General features: G+C 32.0%; 1 protein-coding gene across 1 annotated transcript in view; it reads left to right on the top strand.

The window, feature by feature from the left end:
* The first annotated feature begins 265 nt into the window (after nt 1–265).
* The window catches only part of LOC145322451 (uncharacterized), a 67,140-nt gene continuing 51,592 nt past the window's right edge, over nt 266–15,813 (top strand). The window contains exons 1-2 of the mRNA XM_080164451.1: nt 266–383; nt 915–1,003. The gene's annotated coding sequence lies outside the window, so the exon portion shown is untranslated. The remainder of the gene's footprint in view (nt 384–914; nt 1,004–15,813) is intronic.

The raw sequence follows: 15,813 nt of genomic DNA, 5'->3' as shown, positions 1-15,813 counted from the left end.
GCTTTCCGCGGATATAGAATGTACAATTATAAGATAAAAACCTTCGGCACCTCGGGGCTAAAAAAAACTGGTTTTAATCTTATGATTGTACATTTTTATATTCGTAGAAAGATGGATATAATGGGATGCTAGACATAGTTTTTTCGTATGGATGAGAACCGGTTTCTATCCACCGGATTCGAATGAATACGAGAATATAAATTAAAACAACAATATTTGAACAGTTAATAAAATATAAAAAAAAACATTTAAATTTGAAAGCAGGGCTGAGAAACAGAACAAAATCCTAGTGAAAAATCTCGTGGCCAGGGAGACCTGAATATTATTATACCTGGAATTCTGACAGTAACCAGATAGCTACACTCCTACCTGGATACCTACAGGCAGGCTCAATTTAACCATCTTATAATACAGGTTATCAAGAAGTGTCTTTTATTATTTTTGATAATTAAAAGTGTATAAATATTAATGTAATGTCATTAAAAATGACAGTTAAGACATTTAATACTTAATATCAATATGTAAATGTTGGCACTGCAAAAAAATACCTGGCTATCCCTTTAATGATTACTAGCAGTAACGCCCCTCGAGAACTCTAGGGGGGATGGGGAGTCTAGGGGGCATTTTTTAGGGGAGATTTCTCATTGGAGGTTGGTTGTACCCTTCCCCAAAATAGTTATGTTCTTTCCCAGGACCTACACTGAAATGGAGAATCATATCGGTTCAGCGGTTATTGAGTACCTTCAGTACAGACTAAACACACAGATCTTGTGACTATTGTTTATGATGAAGCTATTTGTTTTGGTTAATATCTTAGTCTGTTATGCTGAAAGCGAGATCCATCAGTACAGACAGATAGACACACTTCCTGTTACTTTCCAATAGGAATAAATTGAGCCTGAAACTGTGTCCAGACTACCAAACTCTACCTGGAAACTCGCAGTGGCCACTGGATTACACTTTCTATTCTGGTACATGAGCACTGAACATTACAGTGAACAAGGTAAGACGACTTTTAACTATGAAGGATTTATCGGTCGGTTGGTCTGTCAGCAATGTTCTTACAGTAGCCAAGGTACTTTTTCTTCTGGATATATTGAATGCTTAACATGAATCAGTCATTTAAAATGATCATATATTTTACATATTTTTGGAAGGCTTTGCCATGAATTAACATACTTATTATTTTTTAAGGACATGTTAATTGAAGAATATTTGTACCGCTGTTAATAACTTAATTAATCTTGTTTGAAGGTCTAGCAAGGTTATTTATATTATGTTATTGAAGATAACTACAACAAAAGTAAGGTGCACATAAAAAGTTTCTATTCATTATTTTTCATAGAGTTTACAAGTTCATTTAAGGGATCAGATAAGGAATAAAGTTGCAGATGCATATTTCATAAAAAATATTTATTTGTTAATTTTGAAAAAAAAAATTACCTTAAAATGCTTTCAAATATTTATAGAAGCCTGTATTTTTTCTCTCTTTTTCCTTTCTCACTCCCCCTCTTTCTTTTGTCAATTTTTCTCTGCTTTTATTTTTTCTCATTTCAAATTACATAACGACCAACATTTCAAAAAATATCTAAAACATTTATTTATCAGCTAATCTTTAACCGGTTGTTTAAAAGAATATTTTGAAGATTTGCTTGACCTAAATGTGCGACTCTAATTTTAAGCTAATTATTTTAGAATCTGTCACTTCTGTTATTTCAGCACTAGTAAGCACATCATTTTAGCTAAATTTTAACAATTTTTAATTATGCATTTCAACCTTTTAGATTAGTGCATGCACAATACACATTTGCTTTTAATTCTATACAAGGATTATACTGTCAAAAGTCGAGAATTTATATTTTAAATATTTAGAACTAGATTCCTTTTATATCTATAGTTTAAATTCTAATTGATTGAAAGTAGATTCGAAATTTATATAAAAAAGGGTGCCTGTGTGCGTTTCAGTGCCTAACAAGAAATGACGTCATACAATACAAATGACCAATGAAGGCCAGTATACATTTTACCATTGGTCAATATAAATGTATAATGGCTAAAAAATGTCAATAATTTTTTAGGCAATATAAACTGCTTCTGCGTTTTAGTTTGTTTGAAAGATTTCGTCAACCGCTGTACCGATATGCCACTCCCTTAAAGTGATTGATTCTTAAGTGTAATACAAAATATATCCAATGAACCTATTCGGACTTATTTGTCTTTAAAACAAAATAACATTATTAAAAGGGGGTTTTCCTCCTAAAAATGTTGACTGGCCACTTTGTAAAATGTAAAACAAATTGCGAATTTTACTGCGAATTAAAGAATAAAGCAAATCATTTTATGGTCTTTTTGGCATTTTTTACAATCGGAAATTTTAGGTTTTGAAAAAAAAATCTGCCTTTTTTAATCCTACAGTTTTATCCTTATTTTTATCTAAAATCTAAATATATATACGTTTTGTTTAAGAATCCCTTTAGTGAAAAACTTTTGATATTTGCTACTTCTACTAAACGGATCACCTTTATTTATGTTTTCGTGATTTTGTAGCACCTTAATTTTTTAGCTATAGTGTCTTTTTTGACTAAAACCAGCTACTTTGACTTGACTTTTTAAAGCTACTGTAGAAATATGATTTATCTTATTATCTATCATTTAACCATCATATGGCGTTTGGTTGACTTGTGAGTATGTTGATTATGTAGGGGGGTATATCCATTCCCTGACAACAAATTTGCACCCCCTATTTTTAAAAGCGAAGCTTTTCTATAATTAGGGTCGGTCCGTCCGTACGTCCGTCCGTAACGGATAGCTTTTTTCGTTAATTTAGGCATGTTAGAATTGTCCTATCGATTTCAAACTTTACATGGTGATTCCTGTAGTAGTTAGGTATGATTTAGAAAGCGTAGAAACACTATAATTATCACCAAAATGTCCGTACGTCCATTTTAAACATGTTGATTTTTTTACTTTTTTAACAACAAATTTTTATGTGATCTAATCATCCGATTGATCTGATTTTTGGTATACTGATTCCTGGGAAAACAAAGTATAATGTAATAAGCAAAGCAACTCTATAATCAAGTCCTAAAAATGTAAGTATGTCCACAAACATTATCCTGAATCAAGCAGTTTTTCAACAAATTTACTTACAATTTTGCTTTGACTCTTATACATTTATATTATGATTATTTAGTTCTGACACTATACAAGTGTTAATGTCAGTTTGTCCTACCGTTTCAGTGCTTCGCTTTTATGGATGTTGTCATCCTTGTTTGTATTTGTCCAAATTTTTGCCTGCGCTCCACGCACCCTCTGGTAAAAGTCTGTGCACGCCACTGAGACAGACATATTCTTTCAGTATAGATAGTAAAATTTCTAGGACAAACAAATAATGAAAGAAAAATACATTTAATCATTGTAAAATTAAATGCAGACCTCTGGGAATAATAAAAGGGGTCACCACAAGACTGGTCAGCTAATTTGTACTATAATTAAAACAAAATGGTTTGGTCTACAACAAGGATCACTTTTTACATATTAACTTAGTCTAATATTTTTTTTTTAAATGTAATACATTTTTGCTTTCATTTAAAATTAAAAAACGTGCCTTTTTAAAATTTTTGTTTTGTTTTGAAATAGGTTTAACATAAAATTTAATCTTTAATCATTTCAATTTTTTATCATTGGATCCATAAGAGAAGGTTCGCGAAGTTTTTTTGATGAAAAACAGTACATTTGTGATATGTTGTAGATTAGATCTTTTCATGAAAATACCCTTTCTCGAATTTCATTCTTCTGCTAAACTAAAAAGTTACTTTAGGGGCCTAGAAATACATGTACAAAATTTCAGCTCTTTATCTCTACTGGCGACCTAGCGCCAGGCATGTAAAATATCAACAGATAACGGTAGCACGGCGGTTTTAACAATATCTCAGTAATGTGCAGGTTTTAAGCTCTTCTGCATATTTCAATTTAAACACATAAGGCCAAAGATATTATATCCAAAAAATCTTTTGTCAAAGTCTACTCTACACCTAGCGCCAGTCAGTTTTCTAAAATCATGCATTTTATACCTGTGAAAAATGAAATCGCCAGCGCTAGGTGTAGAGTAGACTTTGACACTTAACCTCCTAACAGACCCCCCCCCCCTCTATTTCGGCTCCTGTTACAGATAGAAACGTAAATTTTTTTTCTGGTGGTTATGTGTATTTTTAGAGAAAATTACTTTTCTATTCATAGCGGTCAGACCGCTCCTTATCCGCTTTTTTAGCGGCCAGCCGCTAAATATTAAAACTGCTGTAGAGCAGCCAATTTTGAAGCTAAGAAAACCAAATTTAATGGCAAACTATTATTTTTTATAACAAAAAAATACCTTTTCTGACCATCGCCGAAAAACGACAAATAACGGAAACTGCCAATTTTGGCGGTAAAATCGTGGCGCTAAATAATATTTTTATCTGTTTATAGTTACAATTTATTAAGATATTATTCTCAGTTAAAAAAAAAATTTGCGCTTCTAGCACCAAAACCGGCAAAAACAGGCAGTTAAACTTCTGTACCCCTACCTAACCCCCTAACAGACCCCCCTCTCTATCTCGGCTCCTGTTACAGATAGAGACATAAAACTTTTTTCTGGTGGTTCATGTTTATTTTTAAAGAAAATTACTTTTTCTAGTCATAGCAGTCAGACCGCTCCTTATCCGCTTTTTAGCAGCCAGTAGTTAAACTCCTGTAGAGCAGCCAATTATAAAGCTAAGAAAACCAAATTTTATCACGAACTATTATTTTTTATAACAAAAAAATACCTTTTCTGACCATCGCCAAAAAAGACAAATAACGGAAACCGCCAATTTTGGCAGTTAAATGGCTGTTGGCGGCGCTAATTAATATTTTTATCTGTTTATGATCACCATAAAAGACTTCATACAAAAATTGGCTGATTAAGGTCCAGAAAGGGGCAACACAGTTAATTGTTGAAACTAATGTAACAGATTTATATTTTAGTCAGATGCCAGACGCAGGCAATTAAATAAATTAACATTTAGAAATAGGAAAGAAAACAAAGTCATTCCTAATTAGGACAGAAGTCACTGGAAATTGATCTAAGGAAGGCTACTTATGTCCTTCATCTAACAAAATCTAACTTAAGGGAGGTGACTTATGTCCTTTGTCTGACAAATTCTTACATTAGGAAGGCTGCTTATGTCCTTCATCTTGCAAAACTTAGCTTTTCTGTCCTTCACATAGCAAAACCTCACAAAACATAGCTTTTCTGTCCTTCACATAGCAAATTCTTGCAAAACATAGCAAATTCTTGCAAAACATAGCAAATTCTAGCTACAAATAGCAATTTCTTGCAAAATAGAGCAAATTCTTGCAAAACCTAGCAAATTCTTGCAAAACATTGCAAATTATTGGAAAACTTAGCTTTTCTGTCCTTCACATAGCAAATTCTTGCAAAATATAGCAAATTCTTACAAAACATAGCAAATTCTTGCAAAACATAGCAAATTCTTACAAAACATAGCAAATTCTTGCAAAATACAAATTCTTGGAAAACTTAGCTTTTCTGTCCTTCACCTAGCAAATTCTTGCAAAACATAGCAAATTCTTGCAAAACATAGCAAATTCTTGCAAAACATAGCAAATTCTTGGAAAACTTAGCTTTTCTGTCCTTCAAATAGCTAATTCTTGGAAAACATAGCAAATTCTTACAAAACATAGCAAATTCTTGCAAAACATAGCAAATTCTTGCAAAACATAGCAAATTCTTGCAAAACATAGCAAATTCTTGCAAAACATAGCAAATTCTTGCAAAACATACCAAATTCTTGCAAAACATAGCAAATTCTTGGAAAACTAAGCTTTCCTGTCCTTCACGTAGCTAATTCTTGCAAAACATAGCAAATTCTTGGAAAACTTAGCTTTTCTTTCCTTCACATAGCATAATATTTGCTATGTTTTGTAAGAATTTGCTATGTTTTGCAAGAATTAGCTATGTGAAGGACAGAAAAGCTAAGTTTTCCAAGAATTTGCTATGTTTTGTAAGAATTTGAAAATCTAGGAATCAATCTGATTTGACACACAAAAAGTGTAGAAAAGTATGAATAAATATACATGATTGATAACATGGTACCTTCTGAATAAATTTTGACAAATAAAATAAAAATGAGGGACAACAAAACTGTAGTGCAATAAAAAAATATGGATTTTTTTTGTTATAAAAAATAATAGTTTGTCATAAAATTTGGTTTTCTTAGCTTTAAAATTGGCTGCTCTACATCAGTTTTAACCCTTAACAGTCGGGCCCCTTGCCGCACCTTAATCAGTCGGGGGGGGGGGGCGTTCAACGCCCCCCCTTATTATCTCAGTTCCTATTAGAGCTAGAGGGCTAAAAAATTTTGTGCATGTCCCCTGTGTTATGATGAATTTCCGACCTTTTATAAGTCTAAGTCAATTTTCGCTTCCTTCACCCTTTTATCTAACAACCTTTGTTTTTAGGTCCTTTTTTACTTAAAAATTTCAAACAGCTGTAATTTTTTTATTTTTGAAGCTAGAAGAACAAGTTTTTGCCGAAAATGTTTATTTTCATGTAAATTTTACATTTGAAATATCAAACATAAATTTCAGCGGCCGCAGCTGTACTTGGCAGCTGCCAGCCGCCGCAGTCGGCGGTCGGCGGGAAAACGGCGGCAAATCTTTATGAAATTTTAATACATTATCTAGACATGTAAGAAAAGCTTAAGTTTAAAATTTGAAGTCTCTAAGTCAAAAATTGCGGCCACAGGAGCCTTTTAAAGATTTCTGGAGACCTGGAGGATCAGGACCTGCAGGATCATACCTGGAACCTGAAATTGACTTGAACACCTGTATTTAAGATGAGGATGTACTACTAAAGGATATTTTAGTAATTTGGTAAGATACAATGCTTTGTTTAAGTCAAAAAAATATTTTTGCTCTTTACCTGGATGACCCTGCCAGGTTTGCTGGCATCCTGTGCCCGCCAGGATAGAGATTTTCAAAAAATCTCAGTTATGTGTCATACCCATACTTAAAAAGTCAAGCAGTTTGGGCTCTTTATCTTTCACACACAGAAAATGAGATAGAAAAAACCGGATTGGGGGGCGTTCAACGCCCCCCCTCCCGACCGTTAAGGGTTAATATTTAGCGGCTGGTCGCTAAAAAGCGTATAAGGAGCGGTCTGATCGCTATGACTAGAAAAGTAATTTTCTCTAAAAATACACATGAACCACCAGAAAAAAGTTTTATGTCTCTATCTGTAACAGGAGCCGATATTGAGGGGGGGTCTGTTAGGGGGTTAAGTAGGGGTACAGAAGTTTAACTGCCTGTTTTTGCCGGTTTTGGTGCTGGAAGCGCCAATTTTTTTTTTAACTGAGAATAATATCTTAATAAATTGTAACTATAAACAGATGAAAATATTATTTAGCGCTGCCATTTTACCGCCAAAATTGGTGGTTTCCATTATTTGTCGTTTTTCGGCAATGGTCAGAAAAGGTATTTTTTTGTTATAAAAAATAATAGTTTGTTGATAAATTTTGTTTTCTTAGCTTCAAAATTGGCTGCTCTACAGCAGTTTTAATATTTAGCGGCTGGCCACTAAAAAGCAGATAAGGAGCGGTCTGACCGCTATGACTAGAAAAGTAATTTTCTCTAAAAATACACATAACCACCAGAAAAAAAATTTTATGTCTCTATCTGTAACAGGAGCCGAGATAGAGGGGGGGTCTGTTAGGGGGTTAAGTAGGGGTACAGAAGTTTAACTGCCTGTTTTTGCCGGTTTTGGTGCTGGAAGCGCCATTTTTTTTTTAACTGAGAATAATATCTTAATAAGTTGTAACTATAAACAGTGAAAAAAGGGACAAAAAAGATACTTTTTAGGCCTTTTCAAAGGGCAGTTTTGAAATCCCGTTATTTCATTAAAAAATTTAAAATGCATAGAGAATGGCTTGGAAGGTGAATTTAGGTGTTCTGCATATTTCAACTTAAACACATAAGGCCTAAGATATGATATCCCAAAAATCTTTTGTCAAAGTCTACTCTACACCTAGCGCTGGCGATTTCATATTTCACAGGTATAAAATGCATGATTTTAGAAAACTGACTGGCGCTAGGTGTAGAGTAGACTTTGACAAAAGATTTTTTGGATATCATATCTTTGGCCTTATGTGTTTAAATTGAAATATGCAGAAGAGCTTAAAACCTGCACATTACTGAGATATTGTTAAAACCGCCGTGCTACCGTTATCTGTTGATATTTTACAGGCCTGGCGCTAGGTCGCCAGTAGAGATAAAGAGCTGAAATTTTGTACATGTATTTCTAGGCCCCTAAAGTAACTTTTTAGGTTAGCAGAAGAATGAAATTCGAGAATGGGTATTTTCATGAAAAGATCTATTGTAGATCCATCAAGTTATAGAGTTGCCACGTTAGTAAAATAAACCTGTTACATTTTCATGTTTAAATGCCACAAAACTGCAAATAACATAATTCTATAAATGGCTTTGTTTAATGCATATACAGATACTTTATTTTCCAAAAATACAGGGTGAAGATATTCGAACTTTAAAATATTTCTAAAATAATTTTTCCTCGATTTTTTAAATTGTATATTTTTTTTATTTAAAATAGAAATAAGTATCTTCTACTGACTCAAAAGATCCTTAAGTAATAGTTCCAAGAGGAGAATTTAGGATTGGGGGGGGGGGGGGGGGAATTGGGGAGAGGATTTTTTTGTAATAGATCAAATGGTCCTGTTAGATCCATCTTAATTTTCTTTTTTGCTTATGATTTTGATTTGAATCAAGTGAAAGCTCTGGAATCTTAAAAACAGTCAAAAACCGACTTATAAAGTAGATATCTACTTTCTCCCTGGAAGATAGTTCATTTATTTAATACAACATTCAGACTACTTGACCTTAACCAAGAATGATCAAGTTCATTTGTTGCCTCCAACTTTTTGGCCTGTCAAAATGAATCTGTTATAGTTTTTCTGGATTGTTGAGACCCAATTTTGCGTAGAAAACAATACATTTTGTTTTAATGTGGATTTATTTTTAGTTCTTAGAAATGGAAAAAAAAGCCTTTTTAGCAAAGTCAAAAGAAGAACACTTAATCTCATATTACATAAAGACAGCAACACACGTAATGGTTCACTGTATATTCTAAGCAGCTAAACTACTATTAGAAAATGAAGGTGAAATTATGTACCCCATATTGCCCAATCCCTGTATTCCTGACTAATTTTACCAATTTTTTGGTCATAATATTTGATGGTTATGAAGTTAGAAATATATTTGTAAAATTACAGGTTGCTTGGATTACTCAATTTTAGACTCATTATTCCCAAATAGGGTAATTATTTTACCACTGCCGTGCTCAGTACACATGTACAGTTGTTATACTCACTTTTTTAGGTCATTGTCTTCTCCATAAGTTATTCGTGTTGGTCGGTCTGTCAAACTGTTTTCAGAAGTTGTCATACTTGATTTAAAGATTATAAATATTTATTATTGGTGGTGATTTTCAGGGCTCGGCAACCTCAGCCGCCCAACTTACATAAGTTGCCTAAATAACCTGAGCCGCAGCCACAAAATGTTTATTACCTGCGCCTGCTTAACTTAATGCGTGGTAATCCTAGTAGTTTCTGAGATATCAATTGACACATAGACAAACATCGTATTTCATAAAACCTTATATACAGTGTGTTTTTTTATGAGAACTTTTTTGAAAGCAATTTTACCCCACTTATAGTTATCAGAATTTAATGATTAATGGCTTATTTTCTTCGTTTTTTAAGGCAATTAATAGAACAACAAAAAAATATTTCAGTTTTTATTTAAAAAGTACAGTAAAATCTAAAATTCAAAACTTAGGTGTCAACATCGAAAAATGGTTTTAGCGCATTTTTCTTATGCTCAAATAATCAACCTTTTGCAAGAATGGCTGCTAAACACTTCAAAGTTGAGATATAGAGCTAAAAATGTATACAGATACTATTAGGGACATGTACTAGAACATATCAAAGTTTAAAGGTCATATCTCAACCAGGGAGGGAGTACTGGCCCCCCAAAGTCGACTACAGAAAATCCATTTTTTTAAGAAAAATGCGCTAAAACCATTTTTATATGTTGACACCTAAGTTTTGAAATTTAGATTTTACTGTACTTTTTAAATAAAAACTGAAATATTTTTTTGGTTGTTCTATTAATTGCCTTAAAAAACAAAGAAAATAAGCCATTAATCATTAAATTCTGATAACTATAAGTGGGGTAAAATTGCTTTCAAAAAAGTTCTCATAAAAAACACACTGTATATGTTGGTCTCATTTTTCTGAGGAAGGTGTAAGGTGTTAATTCCCAAGGATATTAGGGCTAAAACAATGTACGGTAAATTGACATTCATCCAATACTCAAAATTGATAACAAAATTATTTCTTCTGTAAATTAAAATTATTGGTTTAAAAAGTATGGACAATTCTAGTTAAAAACCAACCAATTAAAATTCAATAAAACTTTTTAAGCCAACAAATAAGATTCCTCGTTTATAAAACTTTGTTTACAAGGGCAATTTACAGTCCCTCCCTCCCGCTCCTGTAAGAATTCTAATATATTTTAAAAGAATTTCTTTTTTTTGCGTTTTAAGGTGAGGTTTTCCATCCATGTGTAATATGTATCCGCGTATATTTAATTGAATATATTAAGCTACTCCCATGTAAATGGAAACGTGTTCCATTTTAGTAAGGTTTTTAAGTGGTTGTTATCTTGGGGGTCGTGCATTTTAGCATATTTTTTATATGATTTTGAAATATTTAAAGATACACCTTTCTATACCTGCCAAAGTATATTTATATGAAAACATAATTCTTATATAATACCTATTTGGTTTATGAATATTTCATTAAAAATGGAATGTATGTATAAGCCCCCAATAAGATTGATTCATATAAACAAAATAATTTTGTAGTGGGGGGGGGATTTTTTTTTTAATATGTAAAAGTATTTGATAATTTGTTGTGTAAAATATCAACGATTCTTACGGCTTCGGTATTAGCTTCTTGAATCTTTTATCGGCCCAAGCTACCAAAAAATAATACAACTTTATACATTAACAAGCGGCTGCGCCCCTAGCATCTAGAGGCTCTATTCTAAAGGTTAAATAAAGGCAGAAAAATAGCCTAAAACCATACCCAGACTTTATCTACAAAATAAAATATCCTAAAACCACCTCAGGAACTATAGGATACTTCAATGTAAAGGAGAACCATATCGGGTCAGCGGTTAGCAAGATCTTTCGCTACATACAAAAAAAGCTTACTACTTTATATAATACTAGCGGCTTCGCTCCTAGCCTCTAGGGGCTTTGCCCCAAGAGGTTTGATCAACCTAATTTTTCGTATTTTAGATTTAAAAAGAAAAAGTAAATTTTTTTTTTTTGGGGGGGGGGGTATTTTTCATTTTTGGGGGGGTTGGGGGTGCCCCACCCCCCAAGAAAATAGCTTAAAACCATCACAGGACCAGTAGGTATATTCCCTGAAGAGTAGAGCCCAATCGGTTCAGTGGTTACTGAGATCTTAAGCTTCAGACGGACAGACAGACGGACAGACGGACAGACGGACAGACAGACGGACAGACATCGTTCTACTTTGTATTATAGAAGATTTGAATTGAAGTAGAGTATATTTGCTAAATATGCTAATTTGCTGGAATTAAGGTACTCTGTTATCTTTGTTTTGTGCATAAAATGTATTGTATATGCAATAAACTAAACTAAAAACTAAACATCACATTGATACCAGCTAATGGGCAAAGGCATATAATAAACAATACAAGGATATTAATATTCAAAGCTTTATAAAAATTGACAATCTTTATACATTCTATTACATAAAGTATTAATATTTTTTTCTGTGGCTTAAGATTTTATTAATTACTGAACTGATTGAGTTCTCCTTTTTAGGAGAGCTTTACATGGGTCCTTGAATGGTTTTAGACAATTTAATTTTAGATTTAAGTCTTGTTAGTAAAGATACATATTCCAGTTAGAAATTTCTTCTAATTGAATTCGAAAAAATCACAAGAAACTGGGATTAGAATTTATACAAGGATAACAAAATACATTACTACGAAAAGTTAAAACACTCATGAGTTTTCATAAATTATTTGATATATCCGCAGAATTTTAGTTCACTTAAAGAGGTGCTCTAATGGAAATAGATTAAGAATTGCGTAGGCCTTGCAATATAAATGTATTATATTATACATATCACATTAATGAAGATTATTATACTAAAATAGATGAATATGTTGCCAATAAATAATGTACATTGAATATTTGCATTTTAGATTGACCTTATGTTAAATGATCATAAACTTTTTCCTAAAAAAAAAAATACTTTTTATATAACTATTTTTTAACCGGGCTTGTCAATAAAGCTATGAATATGACACGTTCTTTATAACTTTCAATAAATTTATCTTTGTTAAATTCCAAAATGACATACCAAAAAACAATCTGTAATTAGAATTTTACAGTGAAACTACCCTTTCTCTACATTCCTGAAACGGCCTCTGAATTAAAAAAAACTGAATATACCTTGCAGCGACTATTAACCCTCATGAATGGTGTTTTATTACTAAAAGTGCAGCTTATCAAACTGGGTTAGAATAAAATCTAAATTTGTATAACCATTATTCAAGCAATTCTCTTTAAGAAAACACTATTCTCTGTTTTACAAGGCTTAATAGATGCCTTTTTAAATTAAGTAGCAAGGAATTTTTTTGTGTAAAATAAAATACTAGACATTTTTTCAGTTTTAGGCAATCAAATGAATAGATATTTTCTGGGACAAAGTCTATTTTATATATTTCTATCTGAAAATAGGTATTAGGATGGTTTTAAGCTATTGATTGCTTGGCTACATGGCTAAATCAATAGAACTCTTTAGCTAAGACTCATCGTATGATAGTGTAGTCTTTTGTACTAGAGCGTCTCCCCTTGCGTCTGTGCCTTGCTAGGGAAGTCAAATTGGATTTTTAATTTTTTTTGTGTTGGCATACTTAACAAAATATAAAAACCTAACCTTCCCCGAAGAGTAGAATCCCTTCGGTACAGCTGTATATACATACATTATATTAGAAACAGAGGTTGCATCCCTAGCATCTAGAGGCTCTGTATTCAAGTGGATAAAAGGTAGAAAAAAATAGCCTAATACCGTCCCAAGGCTTAAATCTAAAACTAAAATATTCTAAAACCATCCCGAGATTTATGTAAAGCATCTCTAAAAAGTAAAGCTCAATCAGATCAGCAGTTATTGATATCTTAAGCTTCAGACCAAAAAAGCGTTACTACTGAATATATGCAATTTTGTATGAATTTAGTAAATTTGTACTGCTAGCCTAAAGGTATTATGTACACAAATTTATAGTTTACCCCTACTCAATTTTTGAGACAGGTTGTTCAAAAAGTTATCTTGATGTGTTAAAGAAAAAGTATATACATTTTTAGGCTGGCTACTCTACATATAACTAGGTTCCGTGTAAGTTAAGGGGCCAATAACTTTAGAGTTTAATTATTAGAAATTTAACGAAAAGGTCAGCCTTAGTGACTTGTATTGAAGAAAAACCTTTTTTATAAATTGTTATGGTATTTAACTTTTACAATATTTTTAACTCTTTAGTATATCGTTCTTGTTATAAATATAAATAATTCAATGTTTTATATTGATTGTATTTATAAATTATTAAAATCATCTCATAATGATACTGCTCTTAAAAAAACAATGTTAAATATAAATAATACAAATTTTTGGGCAAGCATTTTTATTCGTCATCTAGTATAAAATTAAGCTTGACGTTAGTGTATTTCATGACCCTGTATCTGACTAATTACTGAGAAACCCTGTATTTGTCCATTTTCATTATGTTATAATGTTAGGGGGCGGAGTTTTGCCACATTAAGCTGCCCAAAAATATGAATAATTGCAGCTAATACATAATGAAAAAATATAAAGATTGCTACAAAAAAAGGATTGTGTTTTTTTCTGCATATTTAAAACTTAGAGAAGGTAAAATTATTAGATATTTTTGATAAACCCTTTACTGTACTAATTATCAAAAAAAGGATGAAATCATCAATAAAAGCAGATCTTTAAAATTAGATGGTAGTGTATAAACAGAATATAGATTTAAAACTATTTATCATTAAAATGATTGGGTTAATTTACTTTTTAAGGACCTACTTACATTTTAATTATATCTTTAAAAAATGTAATCAAAAAGTTAATGGACAACCGGACTCTCTGGTAACAATTTTAGAGGTGCTACAATTTCTAAATCGTTACAGAAAGGATCATGGCAAGTTTGAAGTCGATGGGACAACTCTAAAATGCATAAAATCTTTCTATTACGGACGTAAGAACAGGAAGACCGAACCTAGTTATAGAAGAACTTCGCTTGAAAAATTTAAAATTGAATGGACAATATTAACATGCCCAAATTAACTATAAAAGCTATTCATTACGGACGGAAGAACGTACAGACCTCATCCTCATCATAGAAGAGCTTCGCTTTTAGAAATTGCTTAATGTGTACTGTAAAATTTAGAACTGCATATTTGATGGCTCTGCCTGAGTTGTAAGTTGGTGTATTAAGATGTTCATTTCAAACTCATTTCTAAAATCGCAGCTTTTCTTTATTGAGCGTCAGTACGTCCGTCTGTAACAGATACCGCTTATCGTTAATGTAGGCAAGTTGTCCTATGAATGTCAAACTGAATTGACTATTCATTATTCCTGAATTTAGAAAGCGTAGCAACTCTACAAGAAAGACCGTATGTCCATGATGATATTTGACTTTTTTAAAAACAATAATTTATTTCATAAAATCATTCTATATTCTAAATATAAATAAAACTACTAAGCGATGTTGAGAATAAGTGCATTGTTACTCTATATTTGTTAACGTTCGCATGTCTGACTTTCTGATTTGCTATGCTTTGCTTTTATGTTAGTTGTCATCCTTGTTACCCCTTCATTTCAGCTTAATGTTAAATGCATACTTAGCTCCATTATAATATTGTATACATGAAACAGAACGAGCATGTCCAACAGCAATAGTTAGGTGTCATAAATTATAAATATGAGCCGTGACTTCTGTTATTCTATGCTATTTACTTGATATTAATGAAGAATAAGAATATGACATCCATATGCACATAAACCATTGGATTTTATGACCACATATTGTTTTTAGGTTTAACTAAGTTATGTAAATTTTAACTTTATGTTTTTGAAACTCTCTTTACGTTGTGGTAAAAAGTAAGATGAATTTGTAATATGTAAGGAATATCCCTATATTTCGGAGATTTTAGTTTCAATATTTTGCCTTTCCGACAGACAAACAGATACATTATACTTGTAGAAAAGTCCAATACTTAAAATTATACAGAGGAAAAAATTGACGCCGTTGAGTTGGTGTTTAAATTATTTTTCCATGAAAACTAGAAATGTAATGTTGCTCCGGGGCTCATTGTAAATTTAAACATTGACCCCATTATAAAAATTTGGCTTTTTAGCAGCGCAGCTAATCTTTTAGGATATGTAAATATGTTTATCTGTCCTACGCCCGAAATTATATGGGGTAAATGGGATTTATGCCAATAATACAATATAAGCTAAAACCTTTGTTTTTTCTCGTCAACATTCCAAATTTCGAATCGAGTATCTTAAACTATACATCAATGGCGGACAGAATACTTTTAGGGGGCTTTTCAGCTACTTTTATTAATGACATTTTATG

The sequence above is a fragment of the Acartia tonsa genome, chromosome 1 (genome assembly GCF_053477335.1).
Source record: "Acartia tonsa isolate MP-2025a chromosome 1, ASM5347733v1, whole genome shotgun sequence".
NCBI lineage: Eukaryota > Metazoa > Arthropoda > Copepoda > Calanoida > Acartiidae > Acartia > Acartia tonsa.
The sequence above is the reverse complement of the archived record's forward strand: the minus strand, read 5'-3'. Positions and strand labels throughout refer to the sequence as shown.